The 11,054-nt window shown below is 52.1% G+C and overlaps 1 protein-coding gene and 1 long non-coding RNA gene across 3 annotated transcripts in view; one reads left to right on the plus strand and one right to left on the minus strand.

The window, feature by feature from the left end:
• The window catches only part of ZC3H7A (zinc finger CCCH-type containing 7A), a 37,249-nt gene extending 29,928 nt beyond the window's left edge, over positions 1–7,321 (minus strand). Inside the window, exon 1 of one of the 2 annotated variants that reach the window (XM_044233781.1) lies at positions 7,271–7,321. The gene's annotated coding sequence lies outside the window, so the exon portion shown is untranslated. Of the gene's footprint in view, positions 1–6,190; positions 6,883–7,270 lie in introns of those variants that run through there. The other variant, XM_044233782.1, reaches the window with a different exon arrangement.
• A 559-nt stretch (positions 7,322–7,880) lies between these two features.
• On the plus strand, positions 7,881–10,087 carry LOC122895446. The gene is made up of 3 exons (XR_006382212.1): positions 7,881–7,930; positions 8,670–8,894; positions 9,178–10,087. It is a non-coding gene; the product is annotated as an uncharacterized LOC122895446 (long non-coding RNA).
• Positions 10,088–11,054: the final 967 nt, after the last annotated feature.

Genomic DNA, 11,054 nt, shown 5'->3' on the forward strand with positions numbered 1-11,054 from the left:
GAATATTTTGCCATTTATCCCATCTGCCCATCTTTGTCCACCCGCCCGTCCCTCTGTCCATCCATCCATCCACCTTACCATTTTGACGTCAATTATAATTCATCAGTACGCATGTCAGCACACACATTATTACCCTAGATTCCCTAGATTTCAATGTTTGTTTACAGTGTTAAGGTAAAATGCAGAAACTTTTTTTCCTTGTAAAACACACAAATTTCAAGGCATGTTCTGAACAAAGGGTGCACTCATGTCGTCCAGCCCCAGCCGCCCCCCCACCTTGATAGAACACCCCTACAGTCACTCTAGGAAGTTCCCTCAGGCCCCCTCCCCAGCCAATCCCTGCCACGCCCCTACCCCTGGCAATCTCTGTCCTGATTTTCTTCCATCCCAGCTGAGTTTCACCTGAGAAATACACCCACTCCTTTCCCGTTTTTGAAAGAAAGAAAAGACAGGGTGCCTGGGTGGCTCAGTGAGTTACACGGCTGCCTTTGGCTCAGATCCTGAGCTCAGGGTCCTGGGATGGAGCCCTAAAAAAAAATAAATGTTTTTAGAAATTAAAAAAAAAAAGATAAATGTTTTATACATCATCTTATTTTGGGATCCAGTTAAAATCTGGCCTTGATTTTATTTTTTTTTTTTAAGATTTTATTTATTTATTTGACAGACAGAGAGCACAAGCAGGCAGAGAGGCAGGCAGAGAGAGAGAGAGGTGGAAGCAGGCTCCCCGCCGAGCAGAGAGCCCGACGTGGGGCTCGTTCCCAGCACCCTGGGATCATGACCAGAGCCAAAGGCAGCCAGAGAGGCAGGCAGAGAGAGAGAGAGGAGGAAGCAGGCTCCCTGCCGAGCAGAGAGACCGATGAGGGGCTGGATCCCAGGACCCTGGGATCATGACCTGAGCCGAAGGCAGAGGCTTTAACCCAATGAGCCACCCAGGCGCCCCTGGCCTCGATTTTAAAGTGAGGAAGGATCCGATCAAGTTAATCCAACAGCTACTTTTCTTATTCAAACTCCGCAGAGCAGGACAGGCATCCACTCCCACCTTGAGTCTGGGGCTTCATCTCCAGCGGGCCTCCAAACAGGAGAGCCCTGGGGCTTTGCTGGAGCCCCTCCTCTTCCCCAGATGCACCCCCCCACCCCCTGGACCTCGGCACCACCCCAGGCTCGAGACCCTCCTCCACCCCCACTCCTGCCCCACCTCTGCCCCCTCTGGCAGTTCTACTAGAGGTCTCCTAGACATCATGGACTGTTTAAGAGGTAAGACTTTAATACTAGGATGGGGGAAAGGAATGTCTCCTCGCCTGTCACTAGGCCACCCATGCGCCCTTCCTCAGGGCAAACACCCACTGTTAACGGTCTCTTCCGCAAGAGAGCATCTTGACTGCGGCGGTGGCTCCGTGAATCCACGCAGGGGATAAAATTGCATAGACAGACACACACCCAAGTGCACGGACAACCTGGTCAGAGCAAGAGCCTGTACTCTGGTTAACAGTATTCTCTAATCTCAGTTTCCTGGCTTTGATCCGCCACTACAGTGACATGAGATGGCACCGCTGGGGGAAATGGATGAAGGGTTCGTGGGCCTCTAGACACCACTTTCGCAATTTCCTGTGAGCTTGTAATTATTTCAAACTAAAGAGTTCAACCCACCCTGTGCATCTGTCATTTTCTATACCATCTGGGGCTCCCAGTGTGTTCTGCACTTGCTTCTGTCTCTCCGCACCTAACCTCAAAGGTCACTCCCTACCAGGGGACAGGAGAAGCTGCTTTAACTGCCGGGATCCGGTTGTACCATCACTTCTGATGATGCGCATTTAGGTCGTTTCCAGTCTCTCCAGTTCACCAGGCACCCGGAACTTTTCATGTGTGTGTCCGTGTGTGTGTGAGTGTGTGTGGATACGCATACATCCGTATCTTCAAAGAAATGCCACAGGCTAAAGGCAGCATGCGTTTGTTTATTTCACCAGCCACTGCCAAGGTAGAACAGGAACCTGCCCCACATCGCACGGGAGCCCCGATTTTACCACTTCATGGACCACTCCTGCCAACTGGGGAGGTAAGAAACGTTTGACAGTGGGGTGACAATGTGACGAGCTTTTTGTCTCAGCCCTTCTGTCACTAAGGAGGCTGCTCTAAGAGTCATGTCATTTGCACTTCCTTCTCCATGAACTGTCTGCTTGGATCTTTTGCCCATTTTTCCTTCCATTCTGAGCTTTTCTCATTCAGGAAAGCTCTTGACAGAGTGAGGAAAGCAGACTTTTGTGGAGTTGTTGCTGTTCTTCCCCATTCGATGTCATTCCTTCCTAGTTTCCTATGGTTTCTGACAGAAGGTTTTATCTCTAAGTGGCTGAATGTATCAATATTTTCTTTCAGGGCACCTGCATTCAGACACACTCGCATACACCTTCACCAGTTTGAAATTATAACTCTGCATGTTTTCTCTGAACACTTTTACTGTTTCACCAAAAAAAAAAAAAAAATTTTTTTTTTACATGACCCACCAGTGGACTCTAAGAAGTGATGCAGGGATACGTCTAATTCCCTTCCAAAGAGCTACCTGGTCTCCAAGCAGCATTTATAAAACCACCATCTACGTCTATGCTGATATGCATAAGGCTGTGACATATATGAATTTCTGAGCCATCTCGGATTTTTACTCAGCACTTCTGACTTGAACGGTCCCAATTTGAGGCCCTCCCGCCCATCCAAACCCTTTGCTCAATCTTAACTTTTCAGTAATGAAACCCACCTTCTCGCCCCTTGCTCAAATCAGACCCCTGGCACCCTCCTCTTTCTCTCCCATCTCACTTCCATCAGCCCCTCGACAAAGCCCACAAGTGACACTGCAGAGTATGTGCAGGGCCCCCCAAATCTGGCCACGGCGCAGGCTTCCTCCACCACCCCGAGCCGGATCACAGATTCACAGGTCGTACCACTCACTCACGTGGATGTCACAATATCTATCCCCCCTTCCTTGCCTCCGCTGGGAGCTCCCAGTCTTCTCCACTGCCCCCTCCCCCCACCACTTCCCACACTAAACTAAAAGGAATGTTCTTTTAAACATACAAATCAGATGTTACAGCTTTAACTCCTTCAGGGGCTTCCCTGGGCACTTAGATAAAAAATCCAGAGTCCTTACCGGGACCTGTCATAGCCCGGAGGAGCCTCCCAACCTCTTCTCTCCCACCTTCGGGCACTCACGCATTCAGCTCCCATCACACTGGGCTTCTGCAGGTTCGCAGATGAGTCAAGGGCTCTGGGCATTGTGCTTGCTCATCCCTCCACCCAAAACACACTTCCCAGAACCTCACAGAGCTGGTTCCTTTTCTCCTGGAGTCCGGGCTTAAATATCACCTTTAAAGGCCTTCCCTTATCCCCTCCATTGTTGCCTTACCCCATGTTCACTCTGCTGTTTGCTTCCAGAGGTCCCTTGTGTTTCTTAGTCTTGATTATCTACCAACATCTGGATCCAGGTCAATATATATTTGAATGGAAGAACGAATGACGGGGCCAAGCATAAAGGGAATGCTTCTTGGGTGGCTCAGTGGGTTAAGCCTCTGCCTCCGGCTCAGGTCATGACCCCAGGGGGTCCTGGGACCAAGCCCCACATCAGGCTCTCTCCTCAGCATGGAGCCTGCTCCCCCCCACCCCCCGCCTCTGCCTGCCTCTCTGCCTACTTGTGATTTCTCTCTGTCAAATAATAAAATCTTTAAAAAAAAAATAAAAAAATAAAAAAAAGGAGAATGCTTCGTACAAAAGGCCCGAGAGTTAACACCCAACATGAAAGGGCAGGCGTGACAACAGAGGGTCCCAGGGAGGAAATGACCAGGCAGACAGAGCTGGCTATGATGGGACTCTGCCTCCTACCTGTTAGGGGAACAAGGTGGGGAGGAAATCAACACAATGGGGATCAACCAGAGACACCGACATAGAGAAAGACCACAAGCGACCCATGAAGGAGCACAGTGATGGGTTTCCTTCACCACCAACAGCCGAGAAGCACGGCAGACACACTTCTCCCTAAATAAAAGGGAACCAGAATGGGATAGTGCACTTTAAAGCAAGAAACTCAACTAGATATAAATCTCATTGGATCATCTGAAATTTTACAAGCTGGAATATCCTCCTCATCTCATCTCATCTTTCTTCCATCAGCTGATTTTAAATCTGTCACTCATTCCGAAGTTTTAGGTAAGGCAGAAAGGTGCCCTCGGTCTTCATTACAGTTCCTTATTTACTCAGTGCCTATACAGTGAAACTGATCATACTCAAGTCTGGTACAAAACACAACGCTAGAAGCTGGACACTGTACTCATATACGTGGCATTTTAGCTTCACTAGACAACTTTAGAAACTAGCTCCCATTAAGAAAAGACACCGCGGTAACTGAATACGTGATTGCAACATAGTGTAGAGACGGAACAATAGCTAACACTTGGTGCCCTTACTGGATGCCAAGCATTGTTCTACGTGCTGTGCATGTATTAAATCATTTAATCCTCATAATAGTCTCAAGAGATAGGTACCATGAGGAAATTTTGCATAGTGAAGTGACACAAGCATTCCAGGATCACGGCTAGGGAAGTGGCAGAGCTGGATTTCAGAGCCAGACAGGCTGGCTCCAAGCCCGAATTCTTATCCACCAGGCTATTCTGCACTGTAAGTGGCAGTGATGCCAGGAGTAGTTGTCTAAGTCAGCCCCAGGCTGGGCTCTGAAAGACAAATACAGCTCTGGCAGACAGGTGGGCATTTTAAGGACACTCCAGGGGGACAAAATAAACACACCTCTGCATACTCACACACACAGTGACACGCTCAAGGAACACCATTTAAGAAACTTAGAGCAAAGGGTTTCCATGGGGATGCAACATACTCAAGGAGGTAGGATAACAGTCCAGGGAAAATCTGCATGTGGAAATATGCTTCACCCATAACATAATGTGTTTAAACACAATAACTGAATACTAAACAGTCGTACAAGACATACACAGCAAAAGAGAAAGTGAGCAGGGTTTATGCACAGTGTTTGTATTTTCTCCTAAAAAAATATTCCTAGGGGCGCCTCGGTGGCTCAGTGGGTTAAGCCTCTGCCTTCAGGTCAGGCCATGATCTCAGGGTCCTGGGATGGAGCCCCGCAATGGTCTCTCTGCTTGGTGGGGAGCCTGCTTCCCCCTCTCTGCCTGCCTCTCTGCCTACTTTGATCTCTCTCTGTCAAATAAGTAAATAAATAACATCTTAAAAAAAAAAAAGATATTCCTAAATTTCAAGTGAAAAATTAGAGTTACCAGTCCAGATTAAATTGTATCCTCAGACTCAAGCCTTTCCACAGAAGAGCATAAACAAACAAAACAAAAAGTAAAGTAACTTTACCCTCAACCCTGTCTTGCAACAGTTAGCTCACTCTGTAACACTTACAGAAGTGTTGGGCTCCATTATAACTCTCAGAGACTTACAAACCCAGGCAGTGAAACATCCCAGATGTTCCAACACTTTCTTGAAACAATGACTCTTCTACTGGACACTTTGTTATGAGACAGACCTGAGCCCCAAGCAAAAGTCACAGTAACTCAGAGGAAGGCCTGGGCTCTCCAGCTCATTCTGGTGGCAGAGGACCTGGAAATTAACATGCTCTTTATGGAACTCACCCATGAATACTGGAAATACTCATCCTCCATAACTCACCATCTCATTATGATTCTAACCCAACCTGTTTCCAGACTCCAATACATAGCAGAGAGAGAAACTCTCTCAACAAAGAAAAATTTTGAAACTTGAATTATTCTGCAAATTAGGACAAGAGCCTCATTTGCAATCAGCTCAGCACTTCAGTTCAGCTCAGAGTGAGAAGGACCAGGCAGGGGCTCCTCGAGAGCCTAGGGGACAGGAGGCCACATGCCATCAGGGAAGCAGGAAAAGATAAGCAGATGGCACAGCCTCCCAGCCGCCCTGCCCCCACTCAGATGCTCTTTTACAGCTCTGGCCAATAGCAGTATAAGGCGAACCACATATGTAATTTCAAATTTCCAAGTTGCCACGTTCAACAAAAGTAAAAAGATACCCGTGTAAATAACGTCAACGATTTATTCTGGTTGACCCGATTAGGTGCAAAGTATTATCATCTTAACATCTTAAACTTAAAATTATGAGATCTTTTACTGTGTGGTTGGTTGGTTGGTTTTTTCTTTTTCCATACCTAGTGTTTAAAATCAAATATGTCTTTTTCAGCCGGGGCACATCACCGTTGGGTCCAGCCACGTAACTAAGCGCTCGGCACGCCGGTGTGGCCGCAGCTCGGGTCTCATGTAAGCAGATGCCCGCTGTCTCCGCACCTAGCCCAGGTGCCTTCTTTGATCTCTAAGCACTTGGGGGAGGAGGGGGGGACGGGAGAAATACCCGAGCGCTGATGAATTCCCCTGCCCGGGCGCAGGCGCAAACTCTCGGGCCCCGCCGGCGCTTCCCGGCTTGACCACACCCCTGCGATGACCGTCCCCAGCCGTGCCTTCGCGCTAATGAGAACTGACAGGTCTCCATTCCTCACCGGTGGGGAAAGAAACCCAAAACCCGGCAGTCCCCGCATCCCCAAGAAAGACAGGAAAGCCTCCGCCGCGCGTCCTAGCTGGGCGCCCGGCGCAAAAGCAACGGGGAGGGGGGTGGTGGGGAGGGCTGGTTCCCCCGAAATAAACGAGCCACGCACTCGGCGAGCGTCCCTCCCGCCCCCAGACCCAAGACACTGGATGGGGGGGACCCGCGGTGACCGAACAGACACAAACGACGGAAAAAATAAACTGGTGGAGGGTTGGGGGGGAAGGGGGGGTTAAGTAAGCAGAGAGGAGGTGCGGGGCCAGCGGGAGCGCGTGCAGGCGTGGATGGCCGGGAGCGGCGGCCCTGGGCGCCCCGCTTCCCGCAGACTCGCCCCGGGGGGGCGTCCCGCCGCCGGAGGGCAGGGGAGGGGGAGGGGAGAGGAAGGGAGGGGAAGAAGGGGTGAGGAGGGGAGCCCCGGGGACCCCGCCCGCCTGCCTCCGCCGGGAGCTGCCGGCCCGGGCGGCGGCGCACGCTCCGACCTCCCCTCCCCGGGGGGCCGCGACCCGCCCCACCACCGCCGCCCCGGCCCCGGGGCGCCGCCGCCCCTCCCCCGCCCGGCGTCAGTTAACGGCCGCGCGCGAGCACGAGGCGGCGGCGGGCGCGCGCCGGGCGGGGGCGCCGGGCGGGGGAGGGGCGGGGGCGCGGACCGGGCCGGGCCGGGGGCGCGCGGGGCCGGGCGGCGCCCACCTACCTGCGGGGACGGCCGCGCCGGCCGGCGGGCGGACAGCGGCGCGCAGGGGAGCGGGCGGCGACGGCGACGGCGACGGCGGGGGCCCGGGCGCTCGCTGGCTCGCAGCTTCCCTCCGCGACCCGCGGCGGCGGCGGCGGCTCGGCTGCGCCCGTGCGGCGCCCTCTGGCGGCTGGAGGCCGCGCCGGGCGCCCGGGAGACTCCGCCATTGGCTGCGCCCGTCAGTGTCGTTGCTGGGGGCGGCGGCGCCACGTCGGGCCGGACCGGGCCGGGCGGCAGGGGGGCCCCAGGCGGCGCGACCACCGACTGCTGGACGCGCGGTTCCCAAATTCCCGGGCGCCGCGTGCGCTCCCCGCGGGCGGCGACCCCGGAGCGGAGGCGCGGGGGCTTAGACCGGCGTCCGACCGGGAGCTGACCCACTTTCGGGGTTCGGGCAGCCTCCCCCGAGAGGCTGTTTACTTGTCCAGACCTCAGACCTCAGACCTACTCCGGTGCTTCGTACTCTGCGAGTGGAAACTCGGGAGCCCCGGAGCCACCATATTGTCCCCGGTCTTCCGGATGGAGGGGCCACGGGCGTCCCGGGGGAGCTCCGGGAGGCAGGGCCCGCCTCTGCCTGGCCCCGGCGAGCCCGGGCACCCCGGGGCCTGACTCCCGAGTCTACAGGTACCAACCCAGTGCCACGTCACCCACTGTACTGGACGCGGCCAGGTGCCCCTGTGGGCCAGGCCCGGCCCTGTGCTCTGGGGCTCCGCAGTGCACAAGGCAGAGTCCCCAGCCGGGCATGGGAAGGGGAGCAAGGTGTAGAACAACAGGGACACAGACCAGTAGAGCAGTGCAAACCAAAGACCCGGAGGCCAGGTGACATGACCGAAATGGAGGGCTACACTGAAGGTGTGGGTGAGTCACTAGCAAAGGCCTCAGAAGGTGACCGGCTCGCAGAGATGGGGAGTGTGCCCCGGGAGGAGGGAAGAACCAGTGCAAAGGCCCTGAGGCTGCAGCTTGGTGTCTAGGGAGCAGGAAGGGTCAGAAAGAAGAGCAGGGCCATGACCTGGAATTTGGAGTTTGTTCTGTGTGGCACGGCAGTTCCTCAACAGATCTGAATTGGGAGTGCCATAATCTTGATTTGCATTCTAGACGATGCTCTTGGGCTACTGTGCAGAGCCTAGGTCATAGTAGAGACAGGACGAGGAACAGGGAGACTAGCTACGTGGCTCTCTCACAGTGTTCAAGGGGAGGTCGATTTACAAATCAGCTGTATTAGTCTGTGTAGGCTATCCTAACAAAATGCTACAGACCTGGCAACCTAAAACAAGAATTTTCTGCCAGTTCTGGAGGCTGGATATCCAAGATAAAGGTGACCGTACGGCTGGTTTCTGGTGAGAACTCTCTCCTTGGCTTGCAGGTGTCCACCTCCTCACGGTGTCCTCATGTGGCCTCTTCTCCATGCACACACATCCCTGGTGTCTTTTTCTCCTAAGGATGCCCCTCCTGCTGGTTTAGGGCTCTCTCTCGCGAACTCTTACCACCTGAATCACCTCGGTAAAGGCTTTATGTCCAGATAGTCACATGCGGGTCAGGCCTTCAACATTTGGATTTGGAGGGGACACAATTTGGTTTACAATACCAGGTAAGCAGTGTGACGGAAACATTCAGGGAGAGCCGCCAGGGCCTATGGCATCCGGGAAGTCCTTTCTAAGGAAGAGGGAGGCTCTTAGGGCCAGAGGCAGCTTACCATTTGGGTCCCAGCTCCAATGGCTGGCTGCTCTTGGAGAGGCCTAGCCCGCAGCCCATCTAACGCTGCTCAGGAGTGTTGGGTGCAGGGTACAGCTTGGTCCTTAACAGCAGCCCTCACTATCTGGAATGACTTGTTGAATCATCTAAGTACTTATGGCCTATCTCCACCCCACTAGGAAAGCAGAGACCCTGTTTTGTTGTGGATTCCCAGTCCCTAGCGGAGTGACTACCACTTCATAAACACTTCTTGAATGGATGTCTACAGGAACCTTGGAGCCAAGATCTGTGGGGTGCACAAGAGGCAACTGACTGCAGGGGCATGTGGAGAGAATAGGAAAATTTAAGTCAGAAGATCCTGAAAAGCCATGTGGCCAAACCCCAGAGTGCTGGATGGGGTACCAGGGAGCTGAGACGAGCAAGGGCCAGGCACTGAAGGCCATCGTAAAGCCACAGGAAGCAGCATGCTTTTCTGCCAGTACAAGGAACAACTCGACAGGATTGTATTAGTTTCCTGTTGCTGCTGCAACAGATCGCGGCAAACTCAGTGGCTTAAAACAACACGTATTTATTATCTGATAGTTGTGCAAATTTGGAGTCCGAAGTGGGTCTCACTGAGCTACAGTCAAGGTGTTGGCAAGACTGGTTCCTTCAGGAGGCTTCAGGAGAGGATCTCTCTTCTCGCTGTCCACAGCTTCTAGAAGCCGTCCGAATTCTGTGGCTCCATGGCACCTTCCCCCAACTCAATGCATGGCTCTGACTCGGCTTCTGTTACAATTTCTCTGGCTCTCCTTCTTTCTCTCATAAGTACCCTTACCTTTCCCTAGAGGAGTGACTAATGAACGGAGTAAGCTTTCCAGCATCATCATTGGAGTCAGAGGGGGCCTTTGAAGCCACTGCACCCCCAGACTCTGAAGCATATTCCCTGGTCCCCCGTTACAGAAACTATTCCCAGGGGCGTCACGAAGGGGTGACCCATCTCAGGGGCACTGAAGCAGAAAAATGCTTGAGAATCACTGGCTTAAATATGGAGCCTCAGGGGCACCTGGGTGGCTCAGTGGGTTAGAGCCTCTGCCTTCGGCTCAGGTCATGATCCCAGGGTCCTGGGATCGAGCCCCGCATAGGGCTCTCTGCTCAGTAGGGAGCCTGCTTCCCACCCCCATCTCTCTGCCTACTTGTGGTCTCTGTCTGTCAAATAAGATCTTTAAAAAAAAAAAATAATGTAGAGCCTCGATCTTGGGACCGTTATCACTATATACAGAAACGGACTGACCAGAGGGACAACATCAAATAAACAATAATGAAAATGAAAATGATCTGTTTGCTACCATTCTATACCTGTATCAGAAAAGGAAAATTTTATAGCTCTCAAACATGAAAGACACGTGCTAAATGTATGCTAAGGGACCATGTGATGATTGTACAAGCCACATGCGCTGACTTAAGTCAACGCATCACATGAAATTCTGTGCTAGACCCTAAATGCACAGCATAAAACAGCTAATAGCACATTCCTTCTTATGAATAATGAAGTGAATTGAACAATCCGTGTGAATCCCGCAGGCTATGCTGCTTCCAAATGAAGCTTTGATGAAATGCTGAAGTGTAAGAAAGTTACAAAATATCACCTAGATTCCTTTATTTTCCATAGGCTGATTGCCTGCACATCAAGTTTAATGTGTAACTAACTGCAAGCTAGCTACCAGAAATGACATTAAAGCAAGAGAACAGCAATTATTCAAGGTGTGTGTGGGGGGGGAGCAGATACATTAAATATTGTGGGGGATAATAAGAGACTTTGTGGTGGTGTTTTGTTTTTTTTTCCAGTAATTTGTAGGAGCCCTTCTGGAGGATACTCTGCACACTGATAGGAAAACAGATCTTTGCTTCTGAAGGACTTTCCTTTCCTTTTGGAATTGATACCGAGTTCAATGTCACGGTATATCACAGTTTCCTGCTTGTATTTGGGTAGACAGTACATTTACCAGAAAAAAATAACTTAATTCTTAGTAGCTTCTGAGAACAGAGGATCACAAGAAATCAGGAGAACTCCCTT

This window comes from Neovison vison, chromosome 14, assembly GCF_020171115.1.
Source record: "Neovison vison isolate M4711 chromosome 14, ASM_NN_V1, whole genome shotgun sequence".
NCBI classification, from domain to species: Eukaryota; Metazoa; Chordata; class Mammalia; order Carnivora; family Mustelidae; genus Neogale; species Neogale vison.